The sequence below is a fragment of the Patagioenas fasciata genome, chromosome 32, assembly GCF_037038585.1.
Source record: "Patagioenas fasciata isolate bPatFas1 chromosome 32, bPatFas1.hap1, whole genome shotgun sequence".
NCBI classification, from domain to species: domain Eukaryota; kingdom Metazoa; phylum Chordata; class Aves; order Columbiformes; family Columbidae; genus Patagioenas; species Patagioenas fasciata.
Window position 1 is genome coordinate 1,495,652 of NC_092551.1, and position 27,930 is coordinate 1,523,581.

Sequence of the window (27,930 nt, forward strand, 5' to 3'; positions counted from 1 at the left end):
CAAGGAGGGTCTCCACGGTGTCACAATGGGCCCTGGGGACAATGGGGGGTCCTGGGATGTCACAATAGGCCCTGGGGACAAAGGGGGTCTTCAGGATGTCACAATGGGCCCGGGGGACAAAGGGGGTCCCCAGGATGTCACAATAGGCCCTGGGGAAAAAGAGGGCTCCCCAGGATATCACAATGGGCCCTGGGGACAAAGAGGGGTCCACAGGATGTGCACAATGGGCCCTGGGGACAAAGGGGGCTCCCCAGGATATCACAATGGGCTCTGGTGACATAGGGGTCCCCAAGATGTCACAACGGGTCCTGGGGACAAGGGGGGTCCCAAGGATGTCACAATGGGCACTGGAGACAAAGGGGGGGTCCCCACGGTGCCACGATGGGCCCTGGGGACAAGGGGGTCCCCAGGATGTAACAATGTGCCCTTGGGACAATGGGGGCTCCTGCGATGTCACAATGGGCCCTGGGGACAAAGGGAGGCCCCAGGATGTCACAATGGACCCTGGGGACAAAAGGGGTCCCCGGGATGTCACAATGGGCCCAGGGGACAACGAAGCATCCTGTGACGCCACATTGGGCCCGGGGAAAAAGGGGGGTCCCCAGGTTGTTCACAATGGGCCCTGGGGACAATGGGGGTCCTGGGATGTCACAATGAACCCTAGGGACAAAGGGGGTCCCCAGGATGTCACAATGGGCCCTGGGGATAAAGGGGACTCCCCAGGATGTCACAATAGGCCCTGGGGACAAAGGGGGTCCCCAGGATGTCACAACGGGCCCTGGGTACAAGGGGGGTCCCACCCTGTCACAATGAGCACTGGGGACAAAGGGGGTCCCCAGGATGTCACAATGGGCACTGGAGACAAAGGGGGGGTCTCCACGGTGCCACAATGGGCCCTGGGGACAAGAGGGTCCCCACGGTTTCACAATGGGCCCTGGGGACAAGGGGGATCCCCGCCCTGTCACAATGGGCCCTGGGGCCAAAGGGATCCCCAGGATGTCACAATAAGCCCTGGGGACAAAGTGGGGTCCTGGGATGTCACAACTGGCCCCAGTGACAAAGGGTGTCCCCATGGTGCCACAATGGGCCCTGGGGACAAAGAGGGTCCCCAGGATGTCACAATGGGCTTTGGGGACAAGGCGGGGTCCCCAGGATGTCACAATGGGGTCTTGGGACAAAGGGGGTCCCCAGGATGTCACAATGGGCCCTGGGGACAATGGGGGGTCCCTTGAAGGTCACAATGGGCCCATGGGACAAAGAGGGTGCCCACGGTGTCACAGTGGGCCCTGGCGACAAAGGGGGATCCCCAGGATGTCACAATGGGCCCCGGGGACAAAGTAAAATCCTGGAATGTCACAATGGTCCCCAGTGACAAAGGCGCTCCCCATGGTGCCACAATGGGCCCTGGGGACAAAGTGGGTCCCCAGGATTTCACAATGAGCACTGGGGACAAAGGGGGGTCCCAGGATGTCACAATGGGCCCTGGGGACAAGGGGGGGTTCCCATGGAGTCACAATGGGTCCTGGGGACAACGAGGCGTCCTGGGACGTCACAATGGGACTTGGGGACAAAGGGGGTCTTCCACAGTCTCACAATGGGCCCTAGAGACAAGGGGAGATCCCCAGGATGACACAATAGGCCCTGGGGACAAAGAGGAGTCCCCCTGAATGTCACAATGGGCCCTGGGGACAAGGGGGGTCCCCATGGTATCACAATAAGCCCTGGGGACAAAGTGGGGTCCTGGGATGTCACAACTGGCCCCAGTGACAAAGGGTGTCCCCATGGTGCCACAATGGGCCCTGGGGACAAAGAGGGTCCCCAGGATGTCACAATGGGCTTTGGGGACAAGGCGGGGTCCCCAGGATGTCACAATGGGATCTTGGGACAAAGGGGGTCCCCAGGATGTCACAATGGTCCCTGGGGACAATGGGGGGTCCTGGGATGTCACAATGGGCCCTGGGGACAAAGGTGGTCCCAGGGTGTCACAATAAGCCATGGGGACAAGGGGGGTCCCCACGGTGCCATGATGGGCCCTGGGGACAAGGGGGTCCCCAGGATGTCACAATGTGCCCCTGGGACAAAGGGGGTCCCCAGAATGTCATAATGGGCACTGGGGACAAGGGGGGTCCCCAGGATGTCACAAGTGGCCCTGGGGATAAAGGGGGTCCCCATGGTGCCACAATGTGCCCCTGGGACAAAGGCGGTCCCCAGGATGTCACAATAAGCCCTGGGGACAAGGGGGGTCCCCAGGATGTCAGAATGGGCCCTGGGGACAACGCGGGGTCCTGGGATGTCACAATGGGCCACGGGGACAAAGGCGATCCCCATGGTGTCACAATGGGCCCTGGGGACAAGGGGGTCCCCAGGATGTCACAATGGGCTCATGGGATAAAGGGGGTACCCACGGTGTCACTATAGGCCCTGGGGACAACGGGGGGTCCCCACGGTGCCACGATGGGTCGTGTGGACAAGGGGGTCCCCAGGATGTTCACAATGGGCCCTGAGGACAAAGGGGGTCCCCACGGTGTCACAATGGTCCCTGGGGACAACTTGGGGTCCTGGGATGTCACAATGGGCCCTGGGGACAAAGGCGGTCCCCAGGATGTCACAATAAGCCCTGGGGACAAGGGGGGTCCCCAGGATGTCAGAATGGGCCCTGGGGACAACGCGGGGTCCTGGGATGTCACAATGGGCCACGGGGACAAAGGCGATCCCCATGGTGTCACAATGGGCCCTGGGGACAAGGGGGTCCCCAGGATGTCACAATGGGCTCATGGGATAAAGGGGGTACCCACGGTGTCACTATAGGCCCTGGGGACAACGGGGGGTCCCCACGGTGCCACGATGGGTCGTGTGGACAAGGGGGTCCCCAGGATGTTCACAACGGGCCCTGAGGACAAAGGGGGTCCCCACGGTGTCACAATGGTCCCTGGGGACAACTTGGGGTCCTGGGATGTCACAATGGGCCCTGGGGACAAAGGCGGTCCCCAGGATGTCACAATAAGCCCTGGGGACAAGGGGGGTCCCCAGGATGTCACAATGGGCACTGGGGACAAAGGGGGTACCCACGGTGTCACTATAGGCCCTGGGGACAACGGGGGGTCCCCACGGTGCCACGATGGGCCCTGGGGACAAGGGGGTCCCCAGGATGTTCACAATGGGCCCTGGAGACAATGGGGTGTCCCCAGGATGTCACAATGGGCCCTGGGGACAAAGAGGGTCCCCAGGATGTCACAATCGGCCCTGGGCACAAAGGGGGGTGCACATGGTGTCAAAATGGGCCCTGGGGACAAAGGGCGTCCCCAGGATGTCACAGTGGGCCCTGGGGACAAAGTGGTCCCCATGGTATCAGAATGGGCCCTGGGGACAAAGAGGGGTGCCCTGAATGTCACAATGGGCCCTGAGGACAAAGGGGGGTCCCCAGGATGTCGCAATGGGCCTTGGGGACAATGGGGGGTCCTAGGATGTCACAATGCGCCCGAGTGACAAATGGGGTCTCCATGGTGTCACAATGGGCCCTGAAGACAAAGGGGGTCCCCTGAATGTCACAATGGGCCCTGAGGACAATGGGGGTTCCTGGAACGTCACAATGGGCCCTGGGGAGAAAGGGAGGTCCCCAGGATGTCACAATGGGCCCTGGAGACAATTGGGGGTTTTGGGATGTCACGATGGGCTCTGACGACAAGGGGAGGTGCCCATGGTGTCACAATGGGTCCTCAGTGACAAGGGGGGTCCCTATAGTGTCACAATGGGCTCTGCAGACAATGGGGGGTCCTGGGATGTCACAATGGGCACCAGTGACAAAGGGGGTCCTCATGGTGCCATAATGGGCCCTGGAGGCAAGGGGGTCCACAGGATGTTACAATGGGCCCTGGGCACAAAGGGGGGTCCCCATAGTGTCACAATGGGTCCCCAGTGACAACGGGGTCCCCACGGTGCCACGATGGGCCCTGGGGACAAGAGGGGGTCCCCATGGTGTCACAATGGACCCTGGGGTCAAAGGGGGTTCCCAGGACATCACAATGGGCTCTGGGGACAATGGGGATCCTGGGACATCACAATGAGCCCTGGGGACAAGGGGGGGTCCTGGGACGTCACAATGGGTCCTGGGGACAAAGCGGTTCCCCAGGATGTCACAATGGGCCCCGGGGACAAAGCAGGGTCCTGGGACGTCACAATGGGCCCTGGAGACAAAGGGATTCCCCAGGATGTCACAATGGGCCCTGGGGACAAAGGGGGTCCCCACAGTGTCACAATGGTCCCTGGGGACAAAGGAGATCCCCACAGTGTCACAATGGGCCCAGGGGACAAAAGGGGGACCCCAGGATGTCACAATGGGCCCAGGGGACAATGGGGGGTCCTGGGACGTTATAATGGGCCCTCGGGAACAACAGGGGGTCCACATGGTGCCACAATGGGCCCTGGGGACAACGGTGGCTCCTGGGATGTCACAATGGGCCCTGGGGACACAGGTGGTCCCCAGGATGTCACAATGGGCCCTGGGGACAAAGTGGGGTCCTAAGATGTCACAATGGGCACTGGGGACAAAGAGGGTCCCCATGGTGCCACAATGGGCCTTGGGGACAATGGGGTCTCCCCAGGATGTCACAATGGGCCTTGGGGACAAAGGGGTGTCCCCTGAATGTGCATAATGGGCCCTGGGGACAAAGGGTGGTCGCCGGGATGTCTCAGTGGGCCCTGGGGACAATGGGGTGTCCTGGGATGTCACAATGGGCCCCAGTGACAAATGGGGTCTCCACGGTGTCACAATGGGCCCTGGAGTAAAGGGGGGTCCCCAGGATGTCACAATAAGCCCTGGGGACAAAGAGGAGTCCCCTGAATGTCATAATGGGCCCTGAGGACAAGGAGGGTCTCCACGGTGTCACAATGGGCCCTGGGGACAATGGGGGGTCCTGGGATGTCACAATAGGCCCTGGGGACAAAGGGGGTCCCCATGATTTCACAATGGGCCCAGGGGACAATGGGGCATCCTGGGACGTCACAATGGGCCCTGGGGACAAAGGGGGTCCCCATGGTGTCACAATGGCCCTGGAGATAAAGGGGGACCCCAGGATGTGTATAATGGGGCCTGGGGACAATGGGGGGTCCTGGGATGTCACAATGGGCTCTGGGGACAATAGGGGGTCCTGGGACGTCACAATGGGCCCTGGAGAAAAGGGGGGGTCCTGGGATGTCACAATAGGCCCTGGGGACAAAGGGGGTCTTCAGGATGTCACAATGGGCCCTGGGGAGAAAGGGAGGTCCCCAGGATGTCACAATAGGCCCTGGGGAAAAAGAGGGCTCCCCAGGATATCACAATGGGCCCTGGGGACAAAGAGGGGTCCACAGGATGTGCAGAATGGGTCCTGGGGACAAGGGGGGTCCCAAGGATATCACAATGGGCTCTGGTGACATAGGGGTCCCCAAGATGTCACAACGGGTCCTGGGGACAAGGGGGGTCCCAAGGATGTCACAATGGGCACTGGAGACAAAGGGGGGGTCCCCACGGTGCCACGATGGGCCCTGGGGACAAGGGGGTCCCCAGGATGTAACAATGTGCCCTTGGGACAATGGGGGCTCCTGCGATGTCACAATGGGCCCTGGGGACAAAGGGAGGCCCCAGGATGTCACAATGGACCCTGGGGACAAAAGGGGTCCCCGGGATGTCACAATGGGCCCAGGGGACAACGAAGCATCCTGGGACGCCACATTGGGCCCGGGGAAAAAGGGGGGTCCCCAGGTTGTTCACAATGGGCCCTGGGGACAATGGGGGTCCTGGGATGTCACAATGAACCCTAGGGACAAAGGGGGTCCCCAGGATGTCACAATGGGCCCTGGGGATAAAGGGTACTCCCCAGGATGTCACAATAGGCCCTGGGGACAAAGGGGGTCCCCAGGATGTCACAACGGGCCCTGGGTACAAGGGGGGTCCCACCCTGTCACAATGAGCACTGGGGACAAAGGGGGTCCCCAGGATGTCACAATGGGCACTGGAGACAAAGAGGGGGTCTCCACGGTGCCACAATGGGCCCTGGGGACAAGAGGGTCCCCACGGTTTCACAATGGGCCCTGGGGACAAGGGGGATCCCCGCCCTGTCACAATGGGCCCTGGGGCCAAAGGGATCCCCAGGATGTCACAATGGGCCCTGGGGACTGCGGGGGGTACTAGGATGTCACAATGGGTCTTGGGGACAAAGGGGGTACCCAGGATGTCACAATGGGCCCTGGGGACAATGGGGGGTCCCTTGAAGGTCACAATGGGCCCATGGGACAGAGAGGGTGCCCACGGTGTCACAGTGGGCCCTGGCGACAAAGGGGGATCCCCAGGATGTCACAATGGGCCCCGGGGACAAAGTAAAATCCTGGAATGTCACAATGGTCCCCAGTGACAAAGGCGCTCCCCATGGTGCCACAATGGGCCCTGGGGACAAAGTGGGTCCCCAGGATTTCACAATGAGCACTGGGGACAAAGGGGGGTCCCAGGATGTCACAATGGGCCCTGGGGACAAGGGGGGGTTCCCATGGAGTCACAATGGGTCCTGGGGACAACGAGGCGTCCTGGGACGTCACAATGGGACTTGGGGACAAAGGGGGTCTTCCACAGTCTCACAATGGGCCCTAGAGACAAGGGGAGATCCCCAGGATGACACAATAGGCCCTGGGGACAAAGAGGAGTCCCCCTGAATGTCACAATGGGCCCTGGGGACAAGGGGGGTCCCCATGGTATCACAATAAGCCCTGGGGACAAAGTGGGGTCCTGGGATGTCACAACTGGCCCCAGTGACAAAGGGTGTCCCCATGGTGCCACAATGGGCCCTGGGGACAAAGAGGGTCCCCAGGATGTCACAATGGGCTTTGGGGACAAGGCGGGGTCCCCAGGATGTCACAATGGGGTCTTGGGACAAAGGGGGTCCCCAGGATGTCACAATGGTCCCTGGGGACAATGGGGGGTCCTGGGATGTCACAATGGGCCCTGGGGACAAAGGCGGTCCCAGGGTGTCACAATAAGCCATGGGGACAAGGGGGGTCCCCACGGTGCCATGATGGGCCCTGGGGACAAGGGGGTCCCCAGGATGTCACAATGGGCCCATGGGACAAAGGGGGTACCCATGGTGTCACAATGGGCCCTGGGGACAACTTGGGGTCCTGGGATGTCACAATGGGCCCCGGTGACAAAGGGGGTCCCCGTGGTGCCACAATGTGCCCCTGGGACAAAGGGGGTCCCCAGAATGTCATAATGGGCACTGGGGACAAGGGGGGTCCCCAGGATGTCACAAGTGGCCCTGGGGATAAAGGGGGTCCCCATGGTGCCACAATGTGCCCCTGGGACAAAGGGGTCCCCAGGATGTCACAATAAGCCCTGGGGACAAGGGGGGTCCCCAGGATGTCAGAATGGGCCCTGGGGACAACGCGGGGTCCTGGGATGTCACAATGGGCCACGGGGACAAAGGCGATCCCCATGGTGTCACAATGGGCCCTGGGGACAAGGGGGTCCCCAGGATGTCACAATGGGCTCATGGGATAAAGGGGGTACCCACGGTGTCACTATAGGCCCTGGGGACAACGGGGGGTCCCCACGGTGCCACGATGGGTCGTGTGGACAAGGGGGTCCCCAGGATGTTCACAACGGGCCCTGAGGACAAAGGGGGTCCCCACGGTGTCACAATGGTCCCTGGGGACAACTTGGGGTCCTGGGATGTCACAATGGGCCCTGGGGACAAAGGCGGTCCCCAGGATGTCACAATAAGCCCTGGGGACTAGGGGGGTCCCCAGGATGTCACAATGGGCACTGGGGACAAAGGGGGTACCCACGGTGTCACTATAGGCCCTGGGGACAACGGGGGGTCCCCACGGTGCCACGATGGGCCCTGGGGACAAGGGGGTCCCCAGGATGTTCACAATGGGCCCTGGAGACAATGGGGTGTCCCCAGGATGTCACAATGGGCCCTGGGGACAAAGAGGGTCCCCAGGATGTCACAATCGGCCCTGGGCACTAAGGGGGGTGCACATGGTGTCAAAATGGGCCCTGGGGACAAAGGGCGTCCCCAGGATGTCACAGTGGGCCCTGGGGACAAAGTGGTCCCCATGGTATCAGAATGGGCCCTGGGGACAAAGAGGGGTGCCCTGAATGTCACAATGGGCCCTGAGGACAAAGGGGGGTCCCCAGGATGTCGCAATGGGCCTTGGGGACAATGGGGGGTCCTAGGATGTCACAATGGGCCCGAGTGACAAATGGGGTCTCCATGGTGTCACAATGGGCCCTGAAGACAAAGGGGGTCCCCTGAATGTCACAATGGGCCCTGAGGACAATGGGGGTTCCTGGAACGTCACAATGGGCCCTGGGGAGAAAGGGAGGTCCCCAGGATGTCACAATGGGCCCTGGAGACAATTGGGGGTTTTGGGATGTCACGATGGGCTCTGACGACAAGGGGAGGTGCCCGTGGTGTCACAATGGGTCCTCAGTGACAAGGGGGGTCCCTATAGTGTCACAATGGGCTCTGCAAACAATGGGGGGTCCTGGGATGTCACAATGGGCACCAGTGACAAAGGGGGTCCTCATGGTGCCACAATGGGCCCTGGAGGCAAGGGGGTCCCCAGGATGTTACAATGGGCCCTGGGCACAAAGGGGGGTCCCCATAGTGTCACAATGGGTCCCCAGTGACAAGGGGGTCCCCACGGTGCCACGATGGGCCCTGGGGACAAGAGGGGGTCCCCATGGTGTCACAATGGACCCTGGGGTCAAAGGGGGTTCCCAGGACATCACAATGGGCTCTGGGGACAATGGGGATCCTGGGACATCACAATGAGCCCTGGGGACAAGGGGGGGTCCTGGGACGTCACAATGGGTCCTGGGGACAAAGCGGTTCCCCAGGATGTCACAATGGGCCCCGGGGACAAAGCAGGGTCCTGGGACGTCACAATGGGCCCTGGAGACAAAGGGATTCCCCAGGATGTCACAATGGGCCCTGGGGACAAAGGGGGTCCCCACAGTGTCACAATGGGCCCAGGGGACAAAAGGGGGACCCCAGGATGTCACAATGGGCCCAGGGGACAAGGGGGGGTCCTGGGACGTTATAATGGGCCCTCGGGAACAACAGGGGGTCCACATGGTGCCACAATGGGCCCTGGGGACAACGGTGACTCCTGGGATGTCACAATGGGCCCTGGGGACACAGGTGGTCCCCAGGATGTCACAATGGGCCCTGGGGACAAAGTGGGGTCCTAAGATGTCACAATGGGCACTGGGGACAAAGGGGGTCCCCATGGTGCCACAATGGGCCTTGGGGACAATGGGGTCTCCCCAGGATGTCACAATGGGCCTTGGGGACAAAGGGGTGTCCCCTGAATGTGCATAATGGGCCCTGGGGACAAAGGGTGGTCGCTGGGATGTCTCAGTGGGCCCTGGGGACAATGGGGTGTCCTGGGATGTCACAATGGGCCCCAGTGACAAATGGGGTCTCCACGGTGTCACAATGGGCCCTGGAGTAAAGGGGGGTCCCCAGGATGTCACAATAGGCCCTGGGGACAAAGAGGAGTCCCCTGAATGTCATAATGGGCCCTGAGGACAAGGAGGGTCTCCACGGTGTCACAATGGGCCCTGGGGACAATGGGGGGTCCTGGGATGTCACAATAGGCCCTGGGGACAAAGGGGGTCCCCATGATTTCACAATGGGCCCAGGGGACAATGGGGCATCCTGGGACGTCACAATGGGCCCTGGGGACAAAGGGGGTCCCCATGGTGTCACAATGGCCCTGGGGATAAAGGGGGACCCCAGGATGTGTATAATGGGGCCTGGGGACAATGGGGGGTCCTGGGATGTCACAATGGGCTCTGGGGACAATAGGGGGTCCTGGGACGTCACAATGGGCCCTGGAGAAAAGGGGGGGTCCTGGGATGTCACAATAGGCCCTGGGGACAAAGGGGGTCTTCAGGATGTCACAATGGGCCCGAGGGACAAAGGGGGTCCCCAGGATGTCACAATAGGCCCTGGGGAAAAAGAGGGCTCCCCAGGATATCACAATGGGCCCTGGGGACAAAGAGGGGTCCACAGGATGTGCACAATGGGCCCTGGGGACAAAGGGGGCTCCCCAGGATATCACAATGGGCTCTGGTGACATAGGGGTCCCCAAGATGTCACAACGGGTCCTGGGGACAAGGGGGGTCCCAAGGATGTCACAATGGGCACTGGAGACAAAGGGGGGGTCCCCACGGTGCCACGATGGGCCCTGGGGACAAGGGGGTCCCCAGGATGTAACAATGTGCCCTTGGGACAATGGGGGCTCCTGCGATGTCACAATGGGCCCTGGGGACAAAGGGAGGCCCCAGGATGTCACAATGGACCCTGGGGACAAAAGGGGTCCCCGGGATGTCACAATGGGCCCAGGGGACAACGAAGCATCCTGGGACGCCACATTGGGCCCGGGGAAAAAGGGGGGTCCCCAGGTTGTTCACAATGGGCCCTGGGGACAATGGGGGTCCTGGGATGTCACAATGAACCCTAGGGACAAAGGGGGTCCCCAGGATGTCACAATGGGCCCTGGGGATAAAGGGTACTCCCCAGGATGTCACAATAGGCCCTGGGGACAAAGGGGGTCCCCAGGATGTCACAACGGGCCCTGGGTACAAGGGGGGTCCCACCCTGTCACAATGAGCACTGGGGACAAAGGGGGTCCCCAGGATGTCACAATGGGCACTGGAGACAAAGAGGGGGTCTCCACGGTGCCACAATGGGCCCTGGGGACAAGAGGGTCCCCACGGTTTCACAATGGGCCCTGGGGACAAGGGGGATCCCCGCCCTGTCACAATGGGCCCTGGGGCCAAAGGGATCCCCAGGATGTCACAATGGGCCCTGGGGACTGCGGGGGGTACTAGGATGTCACAATGGGTCTTGGGGACAAAGGGGGTACCCAGGATGTCACAATGGGCCCTGGGGACAATGGGGGGTCCCTTGAAGGTCACAATGGGCCCATGGGACAGAGAGGGTGCCCACGGTGTCACAGTGGGCCCTGGCGACAAAGGGGGATCCCCAGGATGTCACAATGGGCCCCGGGGACAAAGTAAAATCCTGGAATGTCACAATGGTCCCCAGTGACAAAGGCGCTCCCCATGGTGCCACAATGGGCCCTGGGGACAAAGTGGGTCCCCAGGATTTCACAATGAGCACTGGGGACAAAGGGGGGTCCCAGGATGTCACAATGGGCCCTGGGGACAAGGGGGGGTTCCCATGGAGTCACAATGGGTCCTGGGGACAACGAGGCGTCCTGGGACGTCACAATGGGACTTGGGGACAAAGGGGGTCTTCCACAGTCTCACAATGGGCCCTAGAGACAAGGGGAGATCCCCAGGATGACACAATAGGCCCTGGGGACAAAGAGGAGTCCCCCTGAATGTCACAATGGGCCCTGGGGACAAGGGGGGTCCCCATGGTATCACAATAAGCCCTGGGGACAAAGTGGGGTCCTGGGATGTCACAACTGGCCCCAGTGACAAAGGGTGTCCCCATGGTGCCACAATGGGCCCTGGGGACAAAGAGGGTCCCCAGGATGTCACAATGGGCTTTGGGGACAAGGCGGGGTCCCCAGGATGTCACAATGGGGTCTTGGGACAAAGGGGGTCCCCAGGATGTCACAATGGTCCCTGGGGACAATGGGGGGTCCTGGGATGTCACAATGGGCCCTGGGGACAAAGGCGGTCCCAGGGTGTCACAATAAGCCATGGGGACAAGGGGGGTCCCCACGGTGCCATGATGGGCCCTGGGGACAAGGGGGTCCCCAGGATGTCACAATGGGCCCATGGGACAAAGGGGGTACCCATGGTGTCACAATGGGCCCTGGGGACAACTTGGGGTCCTGGGATGTCACAATGGGCCCCGGTGACAAAGGGGGTCCCCAGAATGTCATAATGGGCACTGGGGACAAGGGGGGTCCCCAGGATGTCACAAGTGGCCCTGGGGATAAAGGGGGTCCCCATGGTGCCACAATGTGCCCCTGGGACAAAGGGGTCCCCAGGATGTCACAATAAGCCCTGGGGACAAGGGGGGTCCCCAGGATGTCAGAATGGGCCCTGGGGACAACGTGGGGTCCTGGGATGTCACAATGGGCCCTGGGGACAAAGGGGTCCCCAGGATGTCACAATAAGCCCTGGGGACAAGGGGGGTCCCCAGGATGTCACAATGGGCCCTGGGGACAACGCGGGGTCCTGGGATGTCACAATGGGCCACGGGGACAAAGGCGATCCCCATGGTGTCACAATGGGCCCTGGGGACAAGGGGGTCCCCAGGATGTCACAATGGGCTCATGGGATAAAGGGGGTACCCACGGTGTCACTATAGGCCCTGGGGACAACGGGGGGTCCCCACGGTGCCACGATGGGTCGTGTGGACAAGGGGGTCCCCAGGATGTTCACAACGGGCCCTGATGACAAAGGGGGTCCCCACGGTGTCACAATGGTCCCTGGGGACAACTTGGGGTCCTGGGATGTCACAATGGGCCCTGGGGACAAAGGGGGTCCCCAGGATGTCACAATGGGCACTGGGGACAAAGGGGGTACCCACGGTGTCACTATAGGCCCTGGGGACAACGGGGGGTCCCCACGGTGCCACGATGGGCCCTGGGGACAAGGGGGTCCGCAGGATGTTCACAATGGGCCCTGGAGACAATGGGGTGTCCCCAGGATGTCACAATGGGCCCTGGGGACAAAGAGGGTCCCCAGGATGTCACAATCGGCCCTGAGGGCACAAAGGGGGGTGCACATGGTGTCAAAATGGGCACTGGGGACAAAGGGCGTCCCCAGGATGTCACAGTGGGCCCTGGGGACAAAGTGGTCCCCATGGTATCAGAATGGGCCCTGGGGACAAAGAGGGGTGCCCTGAATGTCACAATGGGCCCTGAGGACAAAGGGGGGTCCCCAGGATGTCGCAATGGGCCTTGGGGACAATGGGGGGTCCTAGGATGTCACAATGCGCCCGAGTGACAAATGGGGTCTCCATGGTGTCACAATGGGCCCTGAAGACAAAGGGGGTCCCCTGAATGTCACAATGGGCCCTGAGGACAATGGGGGTTCCTGGAACGTCACAATGGGCCCTGGGGAGAAAGGGAGGTCCCCAGGATGTCACAATGGGCCCTGGAGACAATTGGGGGTTTTGGGATGTCACGATGGGCTCTGACGACAAGGGGAGGTGCCCATGGTGTCACAATGGGTCCTCAATGACAAGGGGGGTCCCTATAGTGTCACAATGGGCTCTGCAGACAATGGGGGGTCCTGGGATGTCACAATGGGCACCAGTGACAAAGGGGGTCCTCATGGTGCCACAATGGGCCCTGGAGGCAAGGGGGTCCCCAGGATGTTACAATGGGCCCTGGGCACAAAGGGGGGTCCCCATAGTGTCACAATGGGTCCCCAGTGACAAGGGGGTCCCCACGGTGCCACGATGGGCCCTGGGGACAAGAGGGGGTCCCCACGGTGCCACGGTGGACCCTGGGGTCAAAGGGGGTTCCCAGGACATCACAATGGGCTCTGGGGACAATGGGGATCCTGGGACATCACAATGAGCCCTGGGGACAAGGGGGGGTCCTGGGACGTCACAATGGGTCCTGGGGACAAAGCGGTTCCCCAGGATGTCACAATGGGCCCCGGGGACAAAGCAGGGTCCTGGGACGTCACAATGGGCCCTGGAGACAAAGGGATTCCCCAGGATGTCACAATGGGCCCTGGGGACAAAGGGGGTCCCCACAGTGTCACAATGGTCCCTGGGGACAAAGGAGATCCCCACAGTGTCACAATGGGCCCAGGGGACAATGGGGGGTCCTGGGACGTTATAATGGGCCCTCGGGAAAAAGGGGGTCCACATGGTGCCACAATGGGCCCTCGGGACAACGGGGGTCCCAGGATGCCACAATGGACACTGGGGACAAGGGGGTCCCCAGGATGTCACAATGGGCCCTGGGGACAACGGTGGCTCCTAGGATGTCACAATGGGCCCTGGGGACACAGGTGGTCCCCAGGATGTCACAATGGGCCCTGGGGACAAAGTGGGGTCCTAAGATGTCACAATGGGCACTGGGGACAAAGGGGGTCCCCAGGATGTCACAATGGGCCCTGGGGACAAAGTGGGGTCCTAAGATGTCACAATGGGCACTGGGGACAAAGGGGGTCCCCATGGTGCCACAATGGGCCTTGGGGACAATGGGGTCTTTCCAGGATGTCACAATGGGCCTTGGGGACAAAGGGGTGTCCCCTGAATGTGCATAATGGGCCCTGGGGACAAAGGGTGGTCGCCGGGATGTCTCAGTGGGCCCTGGGGACAATGGGGTGTCCTGGGATGTCACAATGGGCCCCAGTGACAAATGGGGTCTCCACGGTGTCACAATGGGCCCTGGGGATAAAGGGGGTCTCCAGGATGTCACAATGGGCCCAAGTGATGAGTCCCCACAGTGCCACTATGGGCCCTGGAGACAAGGGGGGTCCCCAGGATGTCACGATGGGGCCTGGGGACAAAGAGGGGTCCTGGGACGTCACAATGAGCCCTGGGGAAAAAGGGTGGTCCCCATGATGTCACAATGGGCACTGGAGACAGTGGGGGGGTCCTGGGATGTCACAATGGGCCCTGGGGACAAAGTAAGGTCCTCGGCTGTCACAATGAGCCCTGAGGACAAGGGGGGTCCCCAGAATTTCACAATGAGCACTGGGGACAAAGTGGGGTCCTGGGATGTCAAAATGGGCCCTGGGGACAAAGGGGGTCCCTTAATTGTCACAATGGGCCCTGGGGACAAGGGGGGTCCCTTAATTGTCACAATGGGCCCTGGGGACAAAGTGGGGTCCTGGAATGTCACAATGGGCCCAGAGGACAAAGGGGGTCCCCATGGTGCCACAGTGGGCCCTGGGGACAAAGGGGGTCCTGAGACGTCACAATGGGCCCTGGGGAAAAGGCGGGGTCCCCACGGTGTCACAATGGGCCCTGGGGACAATGGGGGGTCCTGGGATGTCACAATGGGCCCCAGTGACAAAGGGGGTCCCCATGGTGCGACAACGAGCTCTGGGGATAAAGGGGGTCTCCAGGATGTCACAATGGGCCCTGGGGACAAAGGAAGTCCCCAGAATGCCACAATGGGTCCTGGAAAGAAGTGGGGTCCCCACGGTGTCACAATGGGCCTTGGGGACAAAGGGGGGTCCCCAGGATGTCACAATGGGCCCCGGGGACAAAGGGGTCCCCAGGATGTCACAATGGGCCCCGGGGACAAAGGCGGGGTCCCGATGGTGTCACAATGGACCCAAGTGACAGGACGAGTCCCCACGGTACCACTATGGGCCCTGGAGACCAGGGGGTTCCCCGGATTTCACAATGGGCCCTGGGGACAAGGGGGGTCCCCAGGATGTCACAATGGGCACTGGGGACAACGAGGGTTCCTGGGACGTCACAATGAGCCCTGGGGAGAAAGGGGGGTCCCCACCCTGTCAGAAGGGACCCTGGGGACAAGGTGGGGTCCTGGGATGTCACAATGGGCCCTGGGGACAAAGGGGGTGTCCATGGTGCCACAACGGGCCCTGGGGACTAGGGGGGAGGGGGGTCCCCTCGGTGCCACGATGGGCCCTGGGGACAAGGGGTTCCCCAGGATGTCACAATGGGCCCTGAGGACAAATTGGGGTTCTGGGATGTCACAATGGGCCCTGGGGACAAAGGGGGTCCCCAGAATGTCACAATGGGCCCTGGGGACAATGGGGGATCCTGAGACGTCACAATGGGCCCTGGGGACAAAGTGGGTCCCCATGGTGTCACAACACCCTGGGGACAATGCAGGGTCCCCAGGATGTCACAATGGCCCCTGGGGACATTAGGGGTCCCCACAGTTTCACGATCTTAACCCTTGACACCCCCCAACTACTGGGTCCTTAGGGTTACTCCCGGGTCCCTCCTGAACTGAATCCCCGCCCGAACTCCTGGGTCTGATAGAGGGCACGAACATTTTAAGGGTTAACAAAACATAATTGGGTGCCCACTAACGAGCCAACACTTTAGGGCTGAGCCACACGAGCCCTTAGTTCAGAGCTTTAGGTGAACTCATGGTAAGGAAACCAGAACCCAGCAGTGCCAGGATCAGGAGTTTTACGGCACCAGCTGTGAACTCGAGGGGACGAGAGAACCGAGATTTACAGCAAAAAGGGGGTGCCAGGCTGGGTTCAACCGACCTGGAGCTTGGGTCCCAGTCCATTCAACACAAGGAGCCAAACCTGAGGAAGCTGAAGGAGCCTTCATCCAAAGACCCCTCCTCCAGAGCACCAGGTGGCGCCGCGCAGGCGAACAGGGGGCGTCCAGGCGGAGACTACGGCAGTGATGAGCGGGAAAGGTTATGGATGTGTGCGGGCGCTCCGGGGTCGCTGGGACACGAGCACCTCGCTGTATTTAAACGCAGCTCCTGCCGCTCGGAGCGGCGCACGAGGGGTGGAACCATCGCTCCCCTTGCGCCCGACGGCGAAACGAACGCAGCTGCTCTGGAGCCCTGCGGGGTGTGAAGGTTCATGGCTCCGGAAGCTGTAAAGTTGTTTCTGCGCCTCCGTTCCCCTCATGGCCCCCATTCCCTTCACACCGACCCTCAATCCACCCCCCACCCGACCCCCAGCTCCCCCCAAACCCCGACCCCCAGCTCCCCCCCACCGACCCCCAAATGCCCCCCCGACCCCCAATTCCTCCCCAGACTGACCCCCAATGCCCCCTCACACCGACCCCCAAGGCCGCCCCCGCACACCAACCCCCCAGTTCCCCCCTCAAACACCGACCCCCAATCCCCCCCCGGACCCTAATTCCCCCTCGCACTGACCCCCAACGCCCCCCACACCAACCCCTAATGCCCCTCACATCGACCCCCCAATCCTCCCCAGACTGACCCCTCAAATCCTCCCCAGACCAACCCCCAACTTCCCCCCCACACCGACCCCCAATTCCCCCTCACACCGACCCCCAATGTCCCCCCCCCCCCACCAGACCCCAATTCCCCCCCACACCGACCCCCAATTCCCCCCACACTGATCCCCAATGCCCCCCCCCACACCGACCCCCAATTCCTCCCCAGACTGACCCCCAATGCCCCCTCACACCGACCCCCAAGGCCCCCCCTGCACTGACCCCCCCACACCGACCCCCCAATTCCCCCCTCAAACACCGACCCCCAGTGCCCCCCCACTGGACCCTAATTCCCCCTCGCACCGACCCCCAATGCCCCCCCCCACACTGACCCCCAGTTCCTGCCCCCCACACCAACCCCTAATGCCCCCCACATCGACCCCCAAATCCTCCCCACACTGACCCCTCAAATCCTCCCCAGACCAACCCCCAACTTCCCCCACACCGACCCCCAATTCCCCCTCACACCGACCCCCCAAGCCCCCCCCACCGATCCTCAATTCCTCCCCACACCGACCCCCAATGTCCCGCTCACACCGACCCTCAGTTCCTCCCCCACACCGCCCCCCAATTCCCCCCTCACACCAACCCCAAATCCCCCCCTCACACCGACCCCCAATGCCCCTCACGCCGACCCCAATTCCTCCCCCCACACCGACCCCCAATGCCCCTCACGCCGACCCCCACTTCCCCTCACAACCTCCACCAAAACGGCGGCGCCTCCCTCTCCTCCCTCCCGCCTTTTCCCGCCACACACTCCCGGCACGTGACGCCGGCGAGGGGGCGTGGCCGGCGGCGAGGGGGCGTGGCCGCGGCGCCGGCGGGCGGGAAGCACCGGGGCGGGAAACACCGGGTGAGGAGATCGCGTCCCCTCGGGTCCCTCGTGTCCCTTCATGTCCCATCGTGTCCCCTCGGGTCCCCTCATCGTCCCCTCGTGTCCCTCGGGTCCCCTCGTGTCCCCTCATCTCCTCAGCACCCCCGCTGGAGCCCGCCCGTCCCTCCTCTCCAGGAGAGACCCCGGGGCTGGGGCAGATCCGCCATCAATCCCCCCACAGACTTTTTCTCTCTTTCCTCCCCCTTTTCCCTCTTTTCCCTCTTTCCCCCTTTATGCCTCTTTCCCCCCTTTTTCCCTTCCCCCCTTTTTCCCTTCCCCCCTTTTTCCCTCTTTTCCCTCTTTCCACCGTTTTTTCCTCTTTTCGCTCTTTCCCCCTTTATCCCTGTTTCCCCCCTTTTTCCCCCTTTCCCCCCTTTTTCCCTCTTCCCCCTCTTTTCCCCCCTTTCCCTCTTTCCCCCTTTATCCCTCTTTTCCCTCTTTCCCCCCCTTTTCCCTCTTTCCCCTTTATCCCACTTTCCCCCCTTTTCCCTCTTTCCCCTTTATCCCTCTTTCCCCCCTTTTCCCCTCTTTTTCCTCTTTCCCCCCTCTTTCCCCCTTTTCCCTCTTCCCCCTTTTTCCCTTTTCCCCCCTTTTTCCCTCTTTTTCCTCTTCCCCCCCTTTCTCCCCTTTTCCCTCTTCCCTCTTTTCCCTTCTTTCCCCCCTTTCCCTCTTCCCCCCTCTTTCCATCTTTTCCCTCTTTTCCCCCTTTATCCCTGTTTCTTCCCTTTTCCCCCCTTTTCCCTCTTTCCTTGCTTTTCCCCCTTTTCCCTCTTCCCCCCTTTTTCCCCCTTTTCCCTCTTTCCCCCCTTTTTCCCCCTTTCCCCCCTTTTCCCTCTTCCCCGTTTCCCTCTCCCGTTTTCCCGTCCCTCCTCCCATTCCCGTGCAGCCCAACCCCTTCCCACCTTTTCCCCAGAGCAGTTTTCATACAGATCCCCCCTTTCCCCCCAGCCCCGAACCCCCGGGGGTTTCTCAGCATCAGCAGCCACTTCACTCCCCCCAATTTAACTCTTTGTGTCCCTTTTCCAGGCTCTTTGGGAGCCCGGGTGTCCTGGGGCCGCTCTGGTTTTTGCTCCGGGGTGTTTGGAGCCCGGTGACCATGGACCCGTTTCCCTTGGGCGACGAGCTGCGTGGCTTTGCCCAGAGCCCCGGGCTGCTCTGCGGGGAAGCGCTGGACCTGAGCCTGGAGCCCGACCTGAGCCTGGAGCCCGACCTGAGCCTGGAGCCCAGTCTGAGCCTGGAGCCCAACCTGAGCCTGGAGCCTGACCTGGAGCCCAACCTGAGCCTGGAGCCCGACCTGAGCCTGGAGCCCAGTCTGAGCCTGGAGCCCAGTCTGAGCCTGGAGCCCAACCTGAGCCTGGAGCCTGACCTGGAGCCCAACCTGAGCCTGGAGCCTGACCTGGAGCCCAACCTGAGCCTTGAGCTCAGTATTTACTAATGATCAGTATTTACTAATGATGGTCAGTATTTATTAATGATGATCAGTAACTATTAATAACGGCTAGTATTTATTAATGACGCTCAGTATTTATTAATGAGGGTCAGTATTTATTAATGATGATCAGTATTTATTAGTGGTGATCAGTAATTATTAATAACGGTCAGTATTTATTAATGATGGCCAGTATTTATTAATGACGATCAGCATTATTAATAAGGATCAATATTTATTAATGGTGATCAGTATTTATTAATAACAATCAGTATTTATTAGTGATGGTCAGTATTTATTAATGGTGATCAGTATTTATTAATAACAATCAGTATTTATTAGTGATGGTCAGTATTTATTAATGGCGATCAGTATTTATTAATGATGGTCAGTATTTATTAATGGTGACCAGTATTTATTAATAACGATCAATATTAATGATGATCAGTATTTATTAATGATGGTCAGTATTTATTAATGGTGATCAGTATTTATTAATGATGGTCAGTATTTATTAATGGTGATCAGTATTTATTAATAACGATCAATATTAATGATGATCAGTATTTATTAATGATGGTCAGTATTTATTAATGGTGACCAGTATTTATTAATAAGGGTCAGTATTAATGATGATCAGTATTTATTAATGATGGTCAGTATTTATTAATGGTGATCAGTATTTATTAATAACGATCAATATTAATGATGATCAGTATTTATTAATGATGGTCAATATTTATTAATGATGATCAGCATTATTAATAAGGATCAATATTTATTAACGGTGATCAGTATTTATTAATAACGATCAGTATTTATTAATGATGGTCAGTATTTATTAATGGCGATCAGTATTTATTAATGATGGTCAGTATTTATTAATAACGATCAGTATTTATTAATGACAATCAGTATTTATTAATGACGGTCAGTATTTATTAATAACGATTGGTATTTATTAATGATGATCAGTATTTATTAATGATTATCAGCATTATTAATAAGGATCAATATTTATTAATGGTGATCAGCATTTATTAATAACGACCAGTATTTATTAATGATGGTCAGTATTTATTAATGGCGATCAGTATTTATTAATGATGGTCAGTATTTATTAATGGTGACCAGTATTTATTAATAACGATCAATATTAATGATGATCAGTATTTATTAATGATGGTCAGTATTTATTAATGGTGATCAGTATTTATTAATAACGATCAATATTAATGATGATCAGTATTTATTAATGATGGTCAGTATTTATTAATGGTGATCAGTATTTATTAATAACGATCAGTATTAATGATGATCAGTATTTATTAATGATGGCCAGTATTTATTAATGATGATCAGCATTATTAATAAGGATCAATATTTATCAACGGTGATCAGCATTTATTAATAACGACCAGTATTTATTAATGATGGTCAGTATTTATTAACGGCGATCAGTATTTATTAAGGATCACAGTCTCACAGTATCACAGTATGTTTGGGATTGGAAGGGACCTGGGAAGCTCATCCAGTGCAATCCCCCCATGGAGCAGGAACACCCAGCTGAGGTTCCACAGGAAGGGGTCCAGGGGGTTTGAATGTCTGCAGAGAAGGAGACTCCACAGCCTCCCTGGGCAGCCTGGGCCAGGCTCTGACACCCTCACCATGAACAAGTTTCTTCTCATCTTTCAGTGGAACCTCCTGTGTTCCAGCTTGATCCCATTGCCCCTTGTCCTACCATTGTTTGCCACTGAGAAGAGCCTGACTCCATCCTCGTGGCACTCACCCTTTATATATTTATAAACATTAATAAGGTCACCCCTCAGTCTCCTCTTCTCCAAACTAAAGAGCCCCAGCTCCCTCAGCCTTTCTCCATAAGGGAGATGCTCCACTCCCTTAATCATCTTTGTTGCCCTACGCTGGGCCCTCTCCAGCAGTTCCCTGTCCTTCTTGAACTGAGGGGCCCAGAACTGGACACAATATTCCAGATGGGGTCTCACCAGGGCGGAGTAGAGGGGAAGGAGGACCTCTCTCGATCTACTGACCACCCCCCTTGTAATACACCCAAGGATGCCATTGGCCTTCCTGGCCACAAGGGCCCAGTGCTGGCTCATGGTCACCCTGTTGTCCACCAGGACCCCCAGGTCACTTTCCCCTACACTGCTCTCTAATAGCTCATTACCCAACCTATACTGGAACCTGGGGTTGTTCCTGCCCAGATGCAGGACTCTACACTTTCCCTTGTTAAATTCCATCAGGTTATCCCCCGCCCAACTCTCCAGCCTGTCCAGGTCTCTGATGGCAGCACAGCTTCCAGTGTCAGCCACTCCTCCCAGCTTCGTGTCATCAGCAAACTTGCTGATGGTACACTCAATTCCCTCCTCTAAATCATTAATGAATATATTGAATAACATTGGCCCCAGTACTGACCCCTGAGGCACTGCACTAGGTTCAGGCCTCCAAGTGGACTCCGCACCATTGACCACCTCACTACTCTATTGTCTACACGACACCTCCTCAACTTAGCGGTGAGGATGCTGTGCAGACTGTGTCAAAGGCTTTACTGAAGTCAAGGTAGACCACATCCACCGCTCTGCCATCATCCATCCACCTTGTCACATTCTCATAAAAGGCTATGAGGTTGGTCAAGCATGACTTACCCTTGGTAAAGCCATGCTGACTGCCCCTAATGACCCTCTTATCCCTGATGTGCCTTGAGATGGCACCAAGGACAAGCTGTTCCATTACTTTCCCAGGGACAGAGGTGAGGCTGACCGCTCTATAATTACCCGGGTCCTCCTTCTTGCCCTTTTTGAAGACTGCAGTGACATTTGCTTTCCTCCAATCCTCGGGCACCTCTCCCGTTTCCCAAGACTTGGCAAAAATGATGGAGAGCGGTCCAGCAATGACTTCAGCCAGCTCCCTCAGCACCCGCGGGTGCATCCCATCTGGGCCCATGGATTTATGGACGTCCAGACTATTTAATTGTTCCCTAACCCAGTCCTCATCGACTAAAGCAAACTCCTCCATTGACCTGGCTTCATCCGGGGTCTCAGGGGTACAGGGTTCCCCAGGACAGCCTCCAGCGGAGTAGACAGAGGCAAAGAAGGCATTCAGCAATTCTGCCTTCTCTGTGTCTTCTGCCACCAGGGCACCCACCTCATTCATCAGTGGGCCTACATTGCCTCTGGTATTAGTTTTATCTGCTGTGTATTTGGAAAAGTTCTTCTTGCTGTCCTTGACCCCTCTCGCCAGCTGTAATTCTAAGGAGGCCTTGGCTATCCTAGCTGCCCTCCTGCATCCTCTAACAGCAGCCTTATATTCCTCCCAAGTGGCCAGCCCCTGCTTCCATGACCTGTAAACTCGCCTCTTCTGCTTGAGCATACCCAACAGATCCCTATTGAACCACGCAGGCCTCCTGGCTCCCTTCCTCGACTTCCTACGTGTGGGGATGCTCTGATCCTGAGCATGGAAGAAGCAATCTCTGAATGCAATCCAGCTCTCTTGGGCCCCTTTTCCTTCAAGCAGTCTTGCCCATGGGATTTCCCCCAGCAATTGCTTGAAAAGGCCGAAATTAGCCCTGCCAAAGTCCAGGGTTGCAATTCTACTTGCTGTTCTGTTCCTGCCACACGAGATGCTGAACTCCACCCTCTCGTGGTCACTGCAACCCAGGCAGCCCTCGACCTTTACTGCTTCGACCAGACCCTCTTTGTTAGTGAGGATGAGATCCAGCAGTGCACCTCTCCTGGTCGGCTCCTCCACCATCTGCATGAGGAAGTGATCATCAATGCGCTGGAGGAACCTCCTGGGCTGTGCTGGCTGGCTGAATGGTCCTTCCAGCAAACATCAGGGGAGTTAAAATCACCCATAACAACCAGGGCCTGTGACTGTGAGGCCACTCTCAGCTGCGCATAGAAGGCCTCATCAACCTCCTCAACATGATCTGGTGGCCTGTAATAGACACCTACAATATCACCCCTGCCAGCCTGTCCCTTGATCCTGACCCATACACTCTCAACTCGTTCCTCATCCGCTCCTGGGCAGAATTTAGTACATTGCAGTTGCTCTCTCACATAGAGAGCAGCTCCACCACCACTCCTGGCTGACCTGTGTTTCCTGCTGGCAGAATGTCTCACAGCCCCACTGAGGAGGGCAGGGGGTGGGAGATGGGAGCGCGTTTCAGTTTCCAGATCCCAGCACAGAGCCCAAACCATCCTGCCCTTGAACTCTGGCATCCCACTTCCTGAGATGCACAGCTGGTGGGCCTTCTGTGGACAATCATGTTAAAAAGCATCCTTCAAGTGTTTGTGTAATACGTCTAGGAATGTCAGTTTTTAAAGAAAAATGAAAGTTTACCAGGCTAATATTTAAATATCTGTAAAATAGCACTCTGCATCAGTAGTAGTCCCTCTGGCAATGATACCTAAATAGGTATTTGCACTATAAGGCTTCGTACCTCATCCACAAGCACACATCTAAGTGGTTCAGATGCAGGGTGGTCTGGCAAACGTCACCTTTGTGTCCCCAGGCGCACGGACACTGCTCATGTGCCTCTGCAGAGAGTGGCAGGAGCTGGATCCCCTTCTCGGGACAGACTCCTTCCAGGAGAGACACAGACACAGGGGGAACTCATCAGGTCGTTACGGCATTTCACTCGGCATCAGTTTTGACACATTGGGTGCTATCCTGTGACTGCCCTTTCTGCACAAATGATCATACAAAGACAACCATTTAGTAAGACATGGCCATAAAGGGGCTGTTATGGACAAGAAAGCTCACCATGAACTCTGGAGAGAGCGAGGAAGTTTATAACAAGCACCAGGAAGAACCAAGAAGCTTAAGGTGTTTTCTGAAGAGCGGGAGGCCCTGAGCAGCCGTGCTTGGCCATGTGTAGGTGTGGGAGAGGGTCAGGGCATGTCAGGGAGAAGCAGTGAGATGGCTGATGGCTTCAGTGAACCCTTCCAGCCATGTCTGAGCCCAGAAATGGAAAGCAGTTGAGGTCTGCAGGTGGAGGAGGAACAGGAGGAAGATTTTCCTGGGAATGTGGAAGGAAGAAAGGCCTCTCTTGGGCTGATCATGTATGGCAGTGACATTTCCATCCTGTGGGCATGGCTGTGCCTGGGAGGTGGGGAATGGCTGCTGCTGGGGTGTTTGTGCTCAGCCATGGCCCATGAGCTGACCCTGCCCTGCTCCTCTCTTACGCTGCCCACACTTGGATGGTCCTCAGGAATCATCCATGAACCTGGTGGATGCAGGAACCTCCTGGAGTGATGGGTATGGATCCAAATAGAGGATTCAAGCAAGTGTGGGACTGGGACGTTGAGGTGATTGGTGACCATTGCCAGGTGTATGAAAGAAGCTGGGTGAGTTGTGAAGAACTCACAGGCATTTGCAGCTCCACAGAAAACCAGAGCCTTGCACTTAAAACAACAGCACAGAAAACCCACCCCAAAACACAAAACACTCACACTGACCACAGGAAAAGCCTTGAAAAACATTGGAGAAAAATCTACCAGGTTCCAGGGGTCAGGGCTCAGCCATTCTGGAGATGAACCAGCATCAAGGGCTGACATGGCATCAGAGCCACCTCCACATGGCCCTCACCACCTGTAACCAGTGTCTCCAAGTCTTTCCTTCACCGGCCCTCACGGACAGGGACCTGCACTGGTTGTTTCCTTCACAGCTGTGTCACTGATGGCCCTTCGTGGGGTCCCAAACACCCTCAGAAACCTGGGGTTTGCTTCTGCCTTTCACTTCATTAGAGGTTTGTTCATTGTTTCAGTATCTGCAGTTCAGGATCATGGCAGCAGAGGGCTCATGAACATCTGAAATGCTCTTACAAGGCAAGGCTCTGTGCATCTTTTTCCTAAAGGCTTCAAGTCTGTTGTTGATGATTAGGGAGATTTCAGAAATAGTAAAACAGAGAGCATTTCCATAATAAATAGCAATAAAGCTAAATTTCTTCTATTTCCTTCCATGCTCAGTTTTCATTTTCTGTAATGGTGTCTGAGTATCTGAGTTGCCTCAGGTCACCCTGACTTGAGCCCCATCCATTGCTGGGTTTTCTCCAGACTCCTGAGTTTAGGAATGAACTCCCAGGAGGCCTTGCTGGTGAAGATGGGGGCAAAGAAGCCGTGAAGAACCTCAGTCCTGTCTGATTGTACTCTTACAAAGTTCAGCAGGAGGCCCACATCTCTTATTTTAAGGAAACTGTGTAAGCTCGTCTTGCTGCCTTCATTCTCCCCTGCAGCTATGAAGTTCAGATCAGCTTTGGCATCATCTTTACATCGATGGACAAGGTTTCTGAATTCCTCCTCTGCAGCTTCCCCTGCTTCCACCTCCTGTGTGCTGCCTTTTTGTCCTGGAGCTCCATCAGTTCAGATGAGCAGCCTCACGAGATAAATGCTTCTTTTCATGGGTTCTCAAAGAAATCATTCTTGTGCTTGGAGCAGCCTGTCCTGTAAGGCTGCTCTGGTTTCCTGAGCTTCTTCACCTTTCAGGCCTGCTTCCACGTAACCACCTCATCTGCCATCCTCCAGTACGTCAAAGCCTTCTCTGCAGCCCACCAGCCTGTGCTCTGCTGCTGGCCTTCACCCTCCCCTCTGGTGCCTGGGACCCCACTGTTTCCTGGTCACAACAGCCAAGGTGGACACTGACGTTCACATCCCTCACCAGCTCTTCCTTCTTGATCAGGAATAGATCCAGGTGAACATCACCCCTATTGGCCCACCAGGCAGACATGTTAAGAAGTCGGCCCAAGATCACCTCCTGGCCAGTGAGTGTCAGGGTCATTACAGTTCTCCATAGGAACCTGCTCATTGACTGGAGACATCCTAAGGTTGCTGACAGAAGATGTTTTCCATTTCTTCTCCACGGTCAAGTAATTTGTAACATCCAACTGGATGTACATGGCTAAGTCTTGGAACTGGGAGTGAGAGTGGCTGGGCACCTCACCTCACTGACTCCTGAGTCACCCATGTCAGGAAGACGTTGTCAATGAGCTCCAAAACCCTCCTTGTCCCCAGCCAGGAACCTGGGAGGTGTGGGACCATAGTCCTGCCCTTGGCCTTGCACAGCCCCACATCACACTGTCCAGGAAGGGCCCTGGGCAACGTGGGAGGGACAGGATCTGCCTTCCCAGGGCTGGGGGTCAGGGCTTGACCTTTGGTTAATGAAACACATCCAGGTTTACTCAGCATCAGAGAGACCTTTACTTTGCTTTTCCCGAACTGTCATCACTGCCTCCGGTTTTCTACTCTAACCAGATCCTGGAGACCGTTGCTCAGTAGTGTCCCTCAGTGAGACCCATTAACAATACCAGAAACTATGGAGTTTGAATCTGACTTTGATTTCTTGAGAAGTTTCTTCTTCTTCCCCTCAAGGTCTGATGTTCATGGACTCTACACCAAAGCCACCAGAGTGGTCATTAAAGCGCCTTGGGCTGCTCCTGTGCTGCTGAGCTGGGCTGGGCTCCTGGGACAGAGGGAGCTCCTGGCAAGCGGCAGCGCTGCAGAGAGACAGCTCTGCCCAGGAGCAGCTCCTCTGCACACGCAGCAGGGCTGAGGGCTCTGCCTGGGGATCTCAGGGAGACGAGCAAGGCAGAGAGAGATTAAAGGTGGTCAGGACTGGGAGGATGACTGAGAGCTCCCTGGAGGAGAAACCTTTGCAGCCCTTGCCATGGTAAGTCTCTGGGTGCAGGGCAATGCAGCTGTAGCTCCTGGAGGCATCTCCTAAAACTGGTACAGGCACAGCTGGTGGGATCTGTAAGGAGGGGGCTCTTGTCAGGCAATGTTGAACAGCTGTGAAGCTGGGTGAGCACCCAGGGGTGCCCAGGGCTGTCCTGCAGAGCAGGGTCCCTGCACCCCAGGGCTGTGCCAGGCAGGGACTCTGCCGCCTGCCAGGGTCAGCGCTCAGCCTGCCCGGGAGATCCCATGGCAGCAGCTGTGGGTGGAAGGAGCGACCCCCGGCAGGGCAGGCAGGGACCTTGTGGGGTTGGAGGGTGCTGTGTGGGTCAGGGCTGCTCAGAGCTCCAGATCAACCCCACGGACATGGCAGAGAGTCCTTCTGAACAAGGACATCAAGACAGCAACAGCTGCAAGGGAAGGAGTCTGTGCTTTCAGTTTTCCACTCTTGGTTGTCTGGGTGTGCAGTGGGAGATGGGGATTTATTTCTCTCTTTGGAGAAGACACTGAGACCCCAGTTCTCGTTAGGACTTGTCTGAGCTGCTCCTGAGCCCCTGCACACACAGAGCTGCCCCTGGGCAGTGCCAGGAGGTGTGAGCAGGACAGAGCTGAGCACACAGCGGGTGGGACGGGGTCTGTGACACGGACAGGGAGCAGACCCAGGGACAGAGACACAGCTGCAGGCAGCACAGCCATGGGCAGGAAGAGTTAACTGCTACCAGAAATGCTGGGGACAGGATTTAGGAACCTCTCTCACATCCCCTGCAGTGCAGACACATTTCCCAGTGCAACCCCTGATCTCCTCTCCTCTCCATCAGAGCCTCTGCCCCGAAGCCATGGGGTCCAGGTCCTGAGTCTCCACCTCAGCAGCTGGACCTCCAGGGGAAGGGTTCCTGGAACGTGAAACACAAAAAAGGTGCTAAAAGTACTTGCTCTACAGTGTCATTTCATGAGTGGCAGCAGCACAGTCGGGTAAGGAGAAGGTTCCACAGCATGCCCGTCTGCCTTTCTGTCCTTGCTTTATTTCTCAGAAGCACTGCAGTG

The 27,930-nt window shown here is 57.4% G+C and overlaps 1 protein-coding gene across 1 annotated transcript in view; it reads left to right on the forward strand.

The window, feature by feature from the left end:
- The window catches only part of LOC139825956 (uncharacterized), a 44,896-nt gene that overhangs the window by 13,570 nt on the left and 3,396 nt on the right, over window positions 1-27,930 (forward strand). The gene's annotated exons all lie outside the window — the stretch shown is intronic.